This window comes from Halichoerus grypus, chromosome 7 (assembly GCF_964656455.1).
Source record: "Halichoerus grypus chromosome 7, mHalGry1.hap1.1, whole genome shotgun sequence".
In the NCBI taxonomy this organism is placed as follows: Eukaryota; Metazoa; Chordata; class Mammalia; order Carnivora; family Phocidae; genus Halichoerus; species Halichoerus grypus.
In genome coordinates this window covers 31,999,061-32,011,890 of record NC_135718.1, presented here as the reverse complement: position 1 = coordinate 32,011,890, position 12,830 = coordinate 31,999,061, and the positions used below count along the sequence as shown (strand labels likewise).

General features: G+C 48.4%; 1 protein-coding gene across 50 annotated transcripts in view; it reads right to left on the bottom strand.

Annotated features, from left to right (window-relative positions):
• Positions 1–12,573, bottom strand: part of SORBS1 (sorbin and SH3 domain containing 1) — a 224,916-nt gene extending 212,343 nt beyond the window's left edge. For 31 of the 50 annotated variants that reach the window (XM_036111654.2, XM_078077319.1, XM_078077329.1 and 28 more), the window contains exon 1: positions 12,415–12,573. The gene's annotated coding sequence lies outside the window, so the exon portion shown is untranslated. Of the gene's footprint in view, positions 1–11,925; positions 12,303–12,414 lie in introns of those variants that run through there. The other 19 variants (XM_036111707.2, XM_036111683.2, XM_036111687.2 and 16 more) reach the window with 2 other exon arrangements.
• Between the last annotated feature and the right edge of the window lie 257 nt (positions 12,574–12,830).

Genomic DNA, 12,830 nt, shown 5'->3' with positions numbered 1-12,830 from the left:
AAGAGAAACTGTTTGTATTTCAAAAGATACGTCCTGGTGACCCTTCATGCTGGGAAACCAAACTCAAAGGTTGGCCTACAGGCTGATGTTAATAATCGATGCACACTAGGCATTATATAAATGAGTAATGAGTTTGTGCATTGACACGTGGGCAATTCCGGAATCTTCTAAGCACCCATTCCTGTCACAGCTGCTCTGAGCTAGAACATCGTCCATGAATAGTGGAAAGTCACGGCCCAAAGGAGAACGAGCCTGGCAAAGCCAAGTAGAGGATAACGTCCAAGTATTCGATACTCCTGATCCCCGGTCCTCAGGCAGCATGCGTATGGCACAGTGAGAATGCGGGTAGCCAGGAGCAGTCTCCACCCAGGTCAGTCCTGGGTCCACCATCACCAGGCACCTCACTTGGGGTCTGTCACTGGCCTTGCTCTACCACCTGCTCTGTGTGCCTCACCTGGCGGAAGCGAGATGCCGTATCGGTCAGGTGCGTCTAGAGCACCGTCACCACCCCCACCCCCACCCACGCTGTCCGACCAAAACCTTCCCACCTCAAAACCTGAAACAAACTGCCGGATGCCTACTGGGGAAGCCAAGAGCCCCGCGCTCTCAGCGTGAAGGAGGAAAGAAGTCGGGGAGGACGGGGGCCGTGGCTACATGTTCACCAACATTTGTTGGAAGGATGAAATGAGCCCATGGCTATTAAAGCGCTTCTTAAACTGAAGTTCCACCTGCAAGCAGGGATCCGCCCATCGAATGGAGCACCCTCCCCGCCCTGGGGCGAACATCAGAGCTCCCTTTCTCCACAAAACGGGGCACCCCGAGCACATCAGGCCACACCAGGTGGACCTGCTTGCAAGACTGAGCAAATCACCAAGCGACAGAAACCCCAAAGAGAAGCCACAGAGCCAGCTGCCAAATCACCCAGGATCTGTCCCTTCTCTCCTTCACACACCTCTGGCCATCCCTCTGCTCCACAGGGCTGATGGCAAATGTCTGAGACCCCACCCCTCCAAGGTGGAAATACAGTAGGGGGAGAAGAAATGTTTGGGGACAGGAGAAAGGTCCATGGGTAGAGGCAAACCAGAAGGAAAGGGACATCAAAGGGATCCTGTTCAAGTGTCAGTGATGAGTACTGGGATTCAGAGAGCTTCGCTGGCATTTTTACATCAGCTCTCATGCCCAAAGCAGCTCCTGGCTTAGACATATTCGGTTCTGTGTCCCTCTCCAGGTGGCCAGTCAGCTCTGCAAACACAGCCTCGCCTGCCAACGTTCTTTCTCCACTCAACAGTCTCCTGTTTGAAAATGCCTCTTGACTCCACCAATAACTTGTCTCCTTCTCCTCAACATAGCAACCAGCGCTACCACGCGTCAGGCACAGTCTAGAGACTTGCATCATTGAATCAGCCACAATCCTGTGAGGTAGGTACCATTATTTTCTCCATCTGACAGGTGCAGCACGTGAGGCACGGAGGAGTGAAGCAGCAGACGCAGGCTGGGGACTCAGGCAGCCTTCGTCACTCTGCTCCCCACCTCACTTCCAGGCAAGAAGAGCCAAGCTCCATGAGAAGAGATCTGCTCCCAGCTCGGGCCCATCCAGCGACATGGCCTAAAACAAATGGCTTCTCTCGGCATCAGCTGTCTCCGCTGTGAAAGAAGGCTAATCACAGATGCCTGGTCTAGAAACACAAAAGCTTAGCTCTGTAGTCCACTGCAGGCTGCCCGAGAGAACTTCCTGGGATGATGGGAACTTGTGTCCATGAGCACTGGAAATGTGGCTGGTGTGAACAAGAGACTGAACTGTAAACTGTATTTCATTTTAATTAGTTTAAAATGAATATGGCTGGTGTCTACCACACTGGAAAGCACAGCTCTAGTCTATAAATTCTAGGAGGGCAGGGACCATTTCTCTTCAGTCACCACTGTATTCCCAGAGCCCAGCCCAGACCCTGGTGTACGGCTGGTACCCAGTAATGATTTGTTGAGCAAATCAAAAGCAAAGGACTTTTCAGGTGCTCTAATAAGACTTCCTCTCCCACCCCAGGATTGATTTCCGAGGCTCCCTGGCTAATGGACATCTAGCCTTGGCTTGGCGAGGAGCTCAGTACCTCCCAAATGCAACAGCAGGGAATGGCTCTCAGGATGAAAAGTGCTTCTATGAAGCCAAATTTATCTCCCTGAAATTCCTACTTACTAGTCCTGGCACATTAGCTCACAGGTTTAGGAAAACCAAAATAATTATGAAAAAGCACTTAAACATTTGTAAACACTATAAACGCAGGATTGTATCTATAACTCACTTTCTTAGTTAAGATAAATCTGATCTTAACTTGTAACAGTATGAGGCCCATTAAACAAATACATTTGGTGACCTGTTTGGGGGAAACAATCCTCTAGTGTCAGGGCTGTGGTACAGAACGGGCATCTCTGCTGACTTTCCCATCAGTGCGCTTGAGATCTGGGCCCCCAGCTCCAAAGCTGCGCCAAGGAGTGTGCAGCTGGACGCCCAAGGAGCAAGGCCTCGATCTCCAAGCGGCGTCTAGGGATTCTGGCAAAGCAGCTCCTGTTTTCCATTTCCTTGATGTATTCTAAGTGGAAAAACCCAACACGCACCAAGGGCTACGCACCCTGGGCCCTGCACCTGGGGCTGTGTCAGACACAAAGATGACTGCGATGTGGCCCTCACAAGGAGCCCGCCGTCCGGAGGGAGAGGTCAAATCCGCAGTGTACCGACCGTGTCAGGCACGGAATACAATCAGGAGCAGACATACAAGGCACAGTCATTCAGTGTGACAAAAGTCCTCACAGACATTATCTACAAAATCCTGACCCGACTGACTTAGAAGAAACAGCCAGAAAGATGCTGGCACCGTGCCATGACACGGCAGGTATTTACGGAGGTGAACGGCATCAAATCTCGACCAATAGCTCATTTTAACCCTGGGGAAACCAAGTCCCGGACAGGTTATGTGACTTTCCAAGGTGACCCAGGTCATTAGTGATGGGACTGGAGATAGCACCTGAGCCTGCCTGCTCACTCTCCAGCCCAACAGCCGACAATGCTGTCTAACAGTGCTTCTTATGCTACGTGGGAGAAGGGCAGACCTGCTGTCTATCTCAGAAGAAACAATGGATTTATTTTTGTAAGACTGTATGCTTGGGACTGTCTTGAAATCTCATGACTAACTGTATGCATACCACCTCAGGAACACGCATTCAATCAGTATACAAACAGTTCTTGAGAATATACGCTACATCTAGCAGGTACCAGTTCAAGGGCTTGGATAAAGAGATGAAACTTCTGGTCAAATCGGAGGGTTAAATACCCATATTTATCCCTGCTCTCTCCTAGAACCCCACTAAAAGGACAGTAAAAATTTTGATTTTTGATGGAAAGAAGACAACAGCAGATGAGATATATCAACAGAATTCTGGAAGACAGAGAGCTGATTGCCCTGCAGTAGCTGATTCAGGTTTCTGCTCTGCTAAGTGCAAGCAGGGGAGGGAAACACTAAGCAAGTGGGGACTTATGCTACAGAAACAGAAGAAGCCTCAGAAATTGGAAGGCACCAAGGACTAAGAGGGGAGGGGAGAGGGGCTAAAAAGAGGGTCCACTAAAAGTTTGTTGAAGGAGCACTTCCAGCCCAGGGTCGCCTCTCCTACATCTACTCAGTCTGGTGATTTCCCTCCCCCAGGCAGAAGAAGGCAGAGATTCATTGTTTAGGCAAACTACACCAAGAGACTCTGGATCCAGACACAGTTGAGGGAGGGACACAGCTGAGAAGAAGGGAGAGAACCTTCAGAAAAGGACCAAGTGAGTGAAAGTCTGCATACCAAACAGGGTACCTAGCCTCCTTTCCCATCAAGGCTCCCATGATGCAGGACATCCAGGCTATTACACCACCAGGCAACATTTTTCTCCAGGAAAACCCAACATCCCCCAGAAAAAAAGATCTATAGGCACAGACACTGAAAGTGGGCTCTCTTCTGGAACCCTACAATGAAGTTAAGCCCCCTTCCTTGTCACACAAATGCCCAATCAGGAATCTTAAAATATAAATGGACAGTCAAGGATCAGTAGAAGAACAGCTCCAATGGGAAATTCAGTAACCAAAACAAGCAGAAAAAGGGGCTTGGAGGAAACAAAGACAAAGCAGAAAACAGTAGAAAAACAGTAGAAAAACCTAACCTAAGTGAATTTATTGCACCCATGAAACAAGAACAAGATGCTATTAAAAAAAAAAAAAAAAAAAGTGAGCATCAGAGAACGAGGGAGTTCCAGAAAGTACACATGCAAGCATGTTTCATGCAAAACCATGAAAACATAAATTTGAAAATTCAAAAGGGTTAAGAACAAAGCTGAAGAGGCCTCTCACAAAGTAAAACAAAAATAAAATGAAAAACAAGAAAAAAATATTTTAAAATTATAAACTCAGGGCGCCTAGCTGGCTCAGTTGGTACAGCATGTGACTCTTGATTTCAGGGTTGTAAGTTCAAGCCCCACACTGGGTGTGGAGATTACTTTTAAAAAATAATAAAATGTTTAAAAACATAAAATAAAAATAAAAATTATAAACTCAACCCAGGAAGTCCAACATCTAACTAACAGAGGAGTTCCAAAGACAAAAGAAAAAAAGGAACTTATCAAAGAAAAATAGAAATCTTCCCAAAACTGAAGAATGTGAGTCTTCAGATCAAAACAGCACACTAAGGACCTAGCACAATAATTTTAAAAGCAAGAAAATTTCCAGTACAGAGAAAAAGAGATGATCCTAAAACTTTCAGTGGGAAAGAAGCAGGTTACCCATAAGTGATCAAGAATCAGAATGGCAGGGGCGCCTGGGTGGCTCAGTTGGTTAAGCGACTGCCTTCGGCTCAGGTCATGATCCTGGAGTCCCGGGATCGAGTCCCGCATCGGACTCCCTGCTCAGCGGGGAGTCTGCTTCTCCCTCTGATCCTCCCATCTCTCATGCTCTCTCTCTCTGTCTCATTCTCTCTCTCAAATAAATAAATAAAATCTTTAAAAAAAAAAAAAAAAAAGAATCAGAATGGCATCTGAATTTTTGCCATTAATATTGAAACCTAGAAGACAGTGGAGCAATGCATTCAAAATTCTAAGGGACCATGGCTTTCAACCTAAAATTCTAGACAAATTAAACCACCAATCAAGTATAAATGTAGAATAAGGATATTTCAGACATGCAAGTTTGAAGTGATCAACCTCCACAGACCCTCTCTTAGAACCTCCTGGGGAAATAAACCAAGAAAGAGGAAACAGAAGATCCAGCCTAGGACAAGGCAAAGGAATCCCCAGGATGAGTCATATCACAGGCGTATAGGTCAATCAATCCAAAAAAGAGGAGAGGGATGGAGGCCTCTGGGAGGGAGGTCTCCAAGGGGAAAAAATGAAGAGGAACATGTGTTATAAAACATAGATGTTTTAAAATTCTGTCAGAGACTTTGAGAATTAGTAATAAGTACATAGAAAAGTAAATAGAAAAAGAAGGCAATTATCAACTAAAAAAAAAAAATGTACAAAAAAGGAAATATCATTATAGCACAACTATATGGCTCAGCCATGAATGCTATTTACACAGCCAAGATAATGTAAGCACTGAATATCAATATAACCCAAAACTGTGATGTAACCATATTGGGAGGACAGAGTGAACAGAGATGTATGGGGAGAAGAGGGGAATAAGGGTTCCTCTAATCCATGGCAGGACATCAAGAAATAATATCCAAATTGAACAATCAAGAAACAGCAATGTAAGTAGGGAACTCACAAATATAATAGTAATATCAGGAAAAATAGCTAATAGAGTTGGAAGTGACTGTAGTAGGCAGAACAATGGCCCCTCAAAGATGGTGTCCATAACCTAATCCCCAAGCCTAGAAACATGTTATCTGGCAAAGGGGAATTAAAGTTGCAAATGGAATAAAGGTTGCTAATCAAGGGAACTTAGAATAAGAATTATGCAGGGGAGCCCAAAGTAATCACAAGGGCCAGGGACTGCAGGCAGCCTCTAGAAGCTAGCAGAGGCAAGCAAGGAAACAGATTCTTCCCAAAAGGGGTTCTTCCCAAGATTCTTCCCAAAAAGAATCTGCTACCTCCTTTATTTTAGCCCAGTGAGAACCTTTTCAGACTTCTAAGCTACATAACCATAATATGAATTTATTTTGCTTCAAGCCACTGTGTTGGTGGTAATTTGTTACTGCAGCCATAGAAAATCACATTCAGTGACTGACTCTGGGGAGTAATCCCTGGAATGAGAAGGGGTGACACAGCGTTTCTTTATAAGCCTTGCAGTGTTACTTGACTTTAAAAAGTATATATACACGTACTTTTAAAAAGTATGTATGTATACTATATACACACACATATATATGTATATATACATACATATATAAATAAAATAGGACTCTGATGTAAATTAAAATTGAATTTAAGGGGCGCCTGGGTGGCTCAGTCGTTAAGCGTCTGCCTTCAGCTCAGGTCATGATCCCAGGGTCCTGGGATCGAGCCCCACATCGGGCTCCCTGCTCCGTGGGAAGCCTGCTTCTCCCTCTCTGACTCCCCCTGCTTGTATTCCCTCTCTCGCTGTCTCTCTCTCTGTCAAATAAATAAATAAAATCTTTTAAAAAAAAATTGAATTTAAAAAGAGATGAAACACAGGTTCTGTCTTGCCAGATCTCACAATCTGGTAGAAAAGACAGACAGGGAACCAGCTACTACTTAACACAGGGAGAAAAGCACCTCGTTCAGATGTGAGGAGAGTCTGAAAGGAGAAGGAGGAGTCAACCAGGCAAAGGAGAAAAGGCCTTCTGGTGAGGAACAAGCCCTGGTGTGAGGGAGAACCTGGTCTTTGGGGACATGGATGAGGTCTTCGTGACTGGGACATCCAGTGGGTCTGACAGAGCCAGCAGGAAGGGCTGGGGGCGGTGGGCAGCTCCCCATACCACCAGGTTGGATGCCTGCCCCACTGCTGGCTTCTCCAGCTGGAGGACGGGACCTGCTGTGCATAATTCAAGTGGACATGGACAAGTGAACGCCCCATATAAACACATCATTTTCCTGGACCATCAGTTGTACTTAACAGCAAAGCATTTTTTTTTTTAAGATTTTATTTATTCATTTGAAAGAGAGAAAGAAAGAGCACGAGCAGGGGGGAGGGGCAGAGGGAGAGGGAGAAGCAGTCTCCCCACTATGTGGGTAGATGGACATGGGGCTCGATCCCAGGACCCTAAGATCACAACCTGAGCCGAAGTCAGACGCTTAACCGACTGAGCCACCCAGGCATCCCGACAGTAAAACATTTTAAATACCTTTAAACTAAAACCAGCTCAGACATATTATAGAGTAGAATACAAAACTCATGTGAATTTTTAACATATTAACTAGAGATTTCAAGGAGACTGCTTGCTTGCAAGACCAGCTTTAGATGCTAAACTATCTGCTGACCACTGAGCACCAAGACTCGATCTTCTCTGTAATTAACCTGAGTCAGAAAAAAATTTTAAAGCACTACAGCAAGCATCCATCAAAGCACCTGGAACTTCATACCTGCAACCTGTCAGTGGGTGCCTACCCTCCTTCTGCCTAGCTTCCCTTGGGTCCCAACCGAGATGAATCAGAAAGCTGAGAAACATCTCATTCTTTTCCAAAGGGGTCTGGGTCTTGTCACTGACTGCTGGGTTAGCCCAGCTTAGGGAAACAAAGAAAAACCATCACACTGAATTCTTAGATGTCCTCTCTTGGCCATAAGCCCACCCACCTCCCCAACTTTAAGCATTACGAATCACAGACAAGAGCCCCAGCTTCACCATCAACACCCCCAACCTTTACAGTACAGGCCTCTGTTGGAGAATACACTGCAGACACTCTTTCCATGGAAGGAAGTCAAGAAATAGGGCACATCTCTTGGGAGAGGGTGTCCCTTGTGTCCACAATACAGGGGCGGAAACTTTTTCTATTGTTGTAACTGTTTTTGTTATAAAAACAATAATATCCACATGACAGTGAGCTGGGAAATTTTTTTTTCTATAAAGAGCCACTACTGACCACAGAAGAAAAGGGGGGAGGGGAGGGAAGGGGAGGCAGAAATCAATGGAAGGCCACACAGAAAGAAGTAAAAAGGAATTTAATAGGGTTTGTTTTGTTCGTTTGTTCTGTGTATAAAACACATACCCACACATTGCAAGGGAGTGAACTCAACTGACTGTAAATTAAGAACAGAGAAGATTAAATTTTAATAACAGTAAATACATTAAAATACACTACAAAGCTGTATTATTGACAGTAAAGAAAGGATGGGGGAGGAGGGTAAGAAGAAAAAGAAAGATACAGCAGGAGGAGAGGGAAAGAAATGTATAGAGGAGGGAGATGGAGACGTGGGAAAGCAAGAACGGGAGACAGTGAGATACACAGACACACAGACCTATCCATATCCTATTTGGTGAGGAACAAGCCCTGGTGTGAGGGAGAACCTGGTCTTTGGGGACATGGATGAGGTCTTCGTGATTGGGACATCCAGTGGGTCTGACAGAGCAGGAAGGGCGGGGGGCGGTTCCTATCAAGGAATCTACAGAGACACTTCCGCGGCCTGACCAACAAGCCAAAGTAAACTATACCACACAGGCTGGCTGTTGGCTTGGGTTATAGACTTCAAAGTATTATCACCTTTCATCCTTGCCTTTGAATGGCTACTGATCCGCTTAACCACTGTTCACAGCTCTTTCATTGCTCACTGAAACATTCGGAGGTTTAGCTCACGTCCCAGGCCAGAAGCTCCCCACACATGAGCTACAGTTCAGTGAATCAGCCAGCTCCAAGCGTGCCTCTTGAAAAGGGAGTACATGAAACACTATCTCATAAAACATACAAAACACCGATGAAAGTCAGAGGAAAAATGCTTGAGTTGAAAAGAAATTCCACAGAAAACTTTCTTTCGTTTTGCATTTAAAAATAAACTGGGACTTCAGCAGAACTGGGTCCCACCTCAGCATTGTCACCACCAGCACATCTGACTTCCCACATGTTCAAGTTCCATGTACCTAGTGGCTCCAAAGGCCTCAGCTGACCCTACAACAAAGCAGCTTCTACCACACTCTGCAGTCTGAGGATCAACAGGAGAGATCCCAAGGAGACTCCACCTCCGCCCCAAGCCCAGGCAGGTCCACCCACTCCCACCCCTGTCTAAGCCAAGCCCTTTCTTGCTTCCTCCATCCAAGGGCTGCAGAAATCTGCTCTTTCACAGCTGGAAGAGCCCCCCTTTCAGCTCCATCCCTCCCTCCTCCAAGCTTGGAGGCTGTGTTTTCCCCTTCCCCACCTGACCTGCCTCCAACCTCTCCCTTCTTCAGCCCTATTTCCTCCTCACTTTCTCTATCCCATTTTAGAATCTCAGAGGAGGAGGGAGTAAGAGCTACAACTAGAATACAGGACCCAGAATCTACCCACCAGGGGTCCTGTCCCAACTTTGCATCTTGCTACCTGTGTGACTTTGGACAAATCACCAAACTTTCCCAATCCCAAATTCCTCAGTGAGGGGGGCAAAACATGGCAATCATGGTTTTCTTCCAACGCTCATGCTCTAAATAACTGAACATTCACCTGTATAACCATAAATAAAGCAGTGAGCTAAACATACACAGGAAAGGAGAATGAATTCTAGAAACTCCTTTTCCTTAGCATTCTGCCAATTCAAGTCACCCCAGTCAACCACCGCTCAGAGGGTCTGTGCCTCTCCAGGCCATTCTAGCTCTGAAGTATTTACATACAGTAAATCCTTATAAATTGTACTAATTGAGGAAAAGGTGAGTCTGAAGCCATCAGAAGCCTGAGTCCTGGAATACTTCTTTCATGCCATTGAGCAACACTATGACTTTAACATCATTTAGCAAACAAAAAAGAATCTTAAAAGGCCCTCCCACAAACTGGACTTGTGAATCTAAGAACAGTAATGCTGTCAGGAACCCGGGAAAACAGTCTGCTCCAAAGCCTTCTGCTTTTTCCCCAACAAGGACACGGGCCCAGAGCGTGGAAGCCACAAGCCCAAAGCCCAAAGCAGATCAGTGGCCAGGATCAAAGCCAGCTGCCCCGCCTCTGGTCCAGAGCTCTTTCACCAAAGTTTTTTGGGACCATCCATTTCCTTTTACAGAGACAGATTAAATCCTAAATGACCTGTGAGTGCCCTCTACAGCAAATCTATTTCCACGTCCAGGGAAGGGTCCAGAGCTACGTCTGGATGACCAGATGATTACCAATGCTGCCTGGTAAAAGCCTTCTTTCCTGAACCCTGCCCATTCATACTCTGCAAAGAAAACCCCAGAGTCTGCTATCTATATAGAACTCTATTTTAGGGAGGGGGAAAGAGGGGAGCGCTGAACAGGTCTTTGTTCTGCCAGTAAGAAGCATCTGCTCGTCCCTTCCCAGCACTCCAACCTCACCCCTCATTATTCCCAATCCCTTCAGAAAAGTTCACTGAAACTCTCCAACTAGCAGGAAAGAGAGCAGGTAAGAGGAGGATCGGGCCAGCCAACGGGGTGGGCTCCAAGGGAAGATGACAATACCCTCCCATCTCTTGGCCCTACAGGGTAGAAGCATTTCTTTTCAGTTGCTAATTCCCTGTGGGGAAGTCACCAGAGAGAGCTCAACTCAGGGCCCTCCAGCTGAGAAATGAGCTCTCTGCAACCCCAGAACTACCCCTTTGCTAACAGTCCTCTCTAAAGTGCCCAGAGCAAAGGTGCCAACAGACCCACCCTTCCCTGCCATCCCCTCAGGCCAACAGCCCCAGACAGCCGAGCTTTGCGGGCAAGGAGCTATTTAAGGCAGCATCAGGAGGGTGGGGCAGAAAATTGCTGGCAGCATCCTCTTCCTCCACCCCTCCCTCAAGCCAACACACACACACACACACACACACACACACACACACACACACCCTCCCAGTGGGTAGACTGCCATCTATCTCACCTGTGTCTCTAAGGGCTGTAGATCTGGAGTCTCCAAATGTCCAGCATGTGCTTTCTGTCATTGAGGCTGCTGTCCCCATCTGCCGCCCACCCCACTTTTAATCCACCCCCTTCTCTTCAACCACCACCAAGCTTCCTTTCCAATTAAAAACATAAAACTGAATCTAAAGAGAGGAGCTCAAAAACCAAGGAGAGTGGAGACAAACAAGCCATCCTGGCCTTCACTTATGAGAGGAAAAGGGATGTGTGTGTGTGTGGGGGGGGGGGTGATGTCAGAGGCCTGACTGCCAGATAGGTTCCATGATGTCTCTAAATGAACCTCCCTCCTATTGACAGTGAAATCAATTCTGGCAATTTCAGCAGGTCAGCCCTGTGACAACAGGAGCATCCCAGCGCTCAGTTTAAAACAAAAATCCAAAGGTTCAGCCAGAACATGCTGGGAAAACACAGGGTCTGGATAAAAGGAGCCGCGCTCAGTGGGACCCCTTCTGCTTTTATGTAGCTATGTAATAGCGTAATAAATTCTGTCTGCCCAAAGAAAGCATGCACTGGTGAATTTCAAAGCCATCTTACGACAGCGGATGCAGGGGGGATGCAGAATTCGACAGCACATCCCCCCATGAAAGGTACATAATGACTTCAAGCCTCTCTCCCCCTCTATCTTGAATGGCGCTACCGCTTATCAAGGAAGCCACATCGGAAAGCAGCCAGGTGGGAGCTAGGGATGCCCGGGGAATTCGGAGAAAGGAGTTGCTTTCCGTCCATGTCGGTGATGAACCGCCTAGCAAGATGCTGCCAGTCACCCTGGGGGATGAAGCAGCATGGGCGGATGGGCACGCACCGGGTTCCCAGACCCACACACGTACCCGCTCATTCAGGCGGGTCCTTAGGCCAGACGGATCGTCCTAGCGCCCCTCCCGCCGCCCTCTCCTCCCGGGGGATGCTGATGAATGAACACACCTGCGATGCCTCCATCCTGCCGCTCGCTCCCTCCTTCTTCCTCTCGCTGCTGCAGAGGAGCCCCTCCTCGGTAGTTTCACTTTACAGCGCAAACCCCCCCGGGCTTTGATGTCTCCTCCACCCACCCATATTGCAGCCAGCCTGAAGAAGTGGCCATGATCGCACGTACCCCCACCCACAAAAAAGAAAACAAAACCTGAATCCCGGGGACCCCCGCACCCTGGGGAACTTTCCTGGAGAGACTGGGGATCCACCCAGCAGGAAGGAAGGTTCGGCCGAGGAGGACCACGGTTTTCCCCGTGACTACGGGGGATGCTCTGGGGGAGGGCGTCCCCCAAGTCCTTCCAACAGCTGGCCCTTTAAACGCGCCTCCTTCGAGCGCGGAACAAAGGCGCCGCCCGCGGGGGCCGGGCCGCCGCACGCCCCCGGCGCCGCGGCCGCCGATCCGGAGAGCGCGGGCGGGCGAGCGGGCGGCTGGCGCGGGCTTACCTTGCGGGTCTCCGGGCAGGCGGGCGGCGCGCGTCCTGCCCCACTCGCACTACACGCTGCAGTTGGCCCCGCTCTGTTTTTCTGGGACTCGGCGCTGACTTCACCGACACTCCGCGGCCGGCCAATGGGCCGCGGCGGCCGCCCCCTCATTAGCATGCGTCTGGAACCGTCCACTCCGGCAGCGCCCGGGTGGTAGGCGGTGCCAGGGGGCGGTGCCCGGTCCGGCCGTGACAGGAAGGGGCGTGTGCGCCAATGGGAGGCGAAGAAGCGTCCCGCCGCCCCGCCCCGCGGCATTGTGAGCCGAGAGCGCGGGCCTGCGGATCGTCGGCGACTAGGCGCGCGCGGTCTCAGTAACCCTTTCTGTCCTGGCCGGCCACTGGCTGGGCCTCGCGCCCTCTGGTCCTTGAGAAGGCTCG